The 2,500-nt window shown below is 48.4% G+C and overlaps 1 pseudogene; it reads left to right on the top strand.

Moving 5' to 3' along the window:
* LOC128354782 (transcription factor COE1-like) overlaps positions 1 to 2,500 on the top strand; it is an 8,772-nt pseudogene that overhangs the window by 2,314 nt on the left and 3,958 nt on the right.

Here is a 2,500-nt window from a genome sequence, read left to right as displayed (position 1 = left end):
CCTTTCCTCCTTTCCTTCCTTCAACTCTGATGAGACTGATCCATAGTAGTGATCAGAGCCTCTGTGTGTCTGCAGGTCGTCGTCTCCACCACGGTGAACGTAGACGGTCACGTTCTCGCCGTTTCAGACAACATGTTCGTTCACAACAACTCCAAACACGGCCGCCGAGCTCGGAGACTCGACCCGTCCGAAGGTAAGAAGCTTCACTTTATCTTCATCATTCACTTCAAAGAAAACTAAAACTAGCCGGGCCATATGTGTAAAATAAAATATAAAATACTGAGTCACAAATTTACAAAAAACAACAGTAGAGCAGCAGAGTCGTCGTCCGTCTGATCAGCTGGTTGAACTATAAGGAGAAACCTGTTATCTTTGCCCAAAGTCAGTTTTTATCTTGTAAATTTACGACTTTATTCTCATACATTAGGGGAAGCATGGCAGCTTCCAGTAGGGGGCAGCAGAGCGCACGCTGCATAACACGTGAGAAGAAGAAGAAAATGCTTAACGTGCAATTTATGATTCTCTAGAAAGAAGAACATTTAGAGTCCGACTCCACAGCAGATAACAGTAGAAGAGTGATGATGATGGTGGCGATGATGATGATGATGATGATGATGATGATGATGGTGGCGATGATGATGATGATGATGATGATGATGATGATGGTGATGATGGTGATGATGATGATGATGATGATGATGATGATGATGATGGTGGTGATGAAGAGTGATGGTGATGGTGATGATGATGATGATGATGATGGTGATGATGGTGATGATGATGGTGATGATGATGATGATGGTGGCGATGAAGAGTGATGATGATGATGGTGATGATGGTGATGAAGATTATGAAGAGTGATGATGATGGTGATGGTGATGATGGTGGCGATGAAGAGTGATGATGATGATGATGATGATGATGATGATGATGATGAAGAGTGATGATGATGATGGTGATGATGATGGTGATGATGGTGATGAAGATGATGAAGAGTGATGATGATGGTGATGGTGATGATGGTGATGAAGATGATGATGATGTAAAAGTGTGTAAAGTGAAAGTCCAGTTTGGAAGCTCAGACAGAGAATCAGAGTCATCAAGGCTTTGATCCTGAAACACTGAAACTACTTCATCACTTATTAAACTCACTAAAACTAAACTAATGATCATTATAAACTATAATAACTTTTTACAGCCGTCACATGTCATAATGGGCCAGATGGACCCGGGCGGCATGCGAAGGGTTAACGGACCCGAACAGCATGTGAAGGGTTAACGGGCCCGAGCGGCACGCGAAGGGTTAACGGACCCGGGCGGCATGCGAAAGGTTATCAGACCCGAGCGGCATGCGAAGGGTTAACGGGCCCGAGCGGCGCGCGAAGGGTTAACGGGCCCGAGCGGCGCGCGAAGGGTTAACGGCCCCGAGCGGCGCGCGAAGGGTTAACGGCCCCGAGCGGCGCACGAAGGGTTAACGGACCCGAGCGGCGTGCGAAGGGTTAACGGGTCAGATGGACCCGAGCAGCAGAGGAACCGGGCCGGTCAGGAACCCTGAGGAGCTCCGGCTCGGCTTCCTCCTGCTAATGAACCACTTCCTGTCTCATTTCCAGGCTGGTTCTGATTAAACCAGCTGATTGATCTCAGCTGATTCTGAGCTGATTCTGATCTGTGATTATGTAATAATGTAATAAAAGCAGCTTTGACTCGCTGAGCGCGGCGGGCCGAGCCGAGAGGAGGCAGAGAGAGGAGAGTAATTTGGTCTTTTGAAGAGAAATCGCCCCAGTGGCTTGTGGGTAGGAAGACCAGACGCCTGGCCGTCCCCCGAGAGGTGTGTGTGTGTGTGTGTGTGTGTGTGTGTGTGTGTGTGTGAGTGTGTGTGTGTGTGTGTGTGAGAGTATGTGTGTGCGTGTGTGTGTGTGTCTTTTTTGCGGGCCGTTCAACCTCTTTAATTGCCCTCCTAATTAAAGACGGTAACCACGGAAACCGCCCCTCCCAACCGGAGCGCGGCGGAGTCCCGTGGGTTTGAGCCCTGTTTGTGCGTTCCGCTCTGCAGCAGCACTTTGTTCCGCTCGGCTCTGAGTCCCGCTCGGCAGAGAGCAGCTTCTCCTCCAGCCGGTTAAATCACCAAAGACTCAGAACGAATGCGCCGGTAATCTGGTGCTTTATGGTTTTATTAGTTTGGTCTCAAATGTTCAGTTTTAGTGTCACAGAGACGAAAGAAACAGAAAATATCACTTTAAAGAAGCTGAAGCTGAGAATTTGGACTTTTATCAGGTGGTTCAGTCCACATGGTTCAGTCCAGATGGTTCAGTCCAAGTGGTTCAGTGCAGGTGGTTCAGTCCAGGTGGTTCAGTCTAGATGGTTCAGTCCAGATGGTTCAGTCCAGGTGTTTCAGTCCAGATGGTTCAGTCCAAGTGTTTCAGTCCAGATGGTTCAGTCCAGATGTTTCAGTCCAGGTGGTTCAGTCCAGGTGGTTCAGTCCAAGTTATTCGGTCCAGGT

This window comes from Scomber japonicus, unplaced genomic scaffold (assembly GCF_027409825.1).
Source record: "Scomber japonicus isolate fScoJap1 unplaced genomic scaffold, fScoJap1.pri scaffold_569, whole genome shotgun sequence".
Classification (NCBI taxonomy): domain Eukaryota; kingdom Metazoa; phylum Chordata; class Actinopteri; order Scombriformes; family Scombridae; genus Scomber; species Scomber japonicus.
The sequence above is the reverse complement of the archived record's forward strand: the minus strand, read 5'-3'. Positions and strand labels throughout refer to the sequence as shown.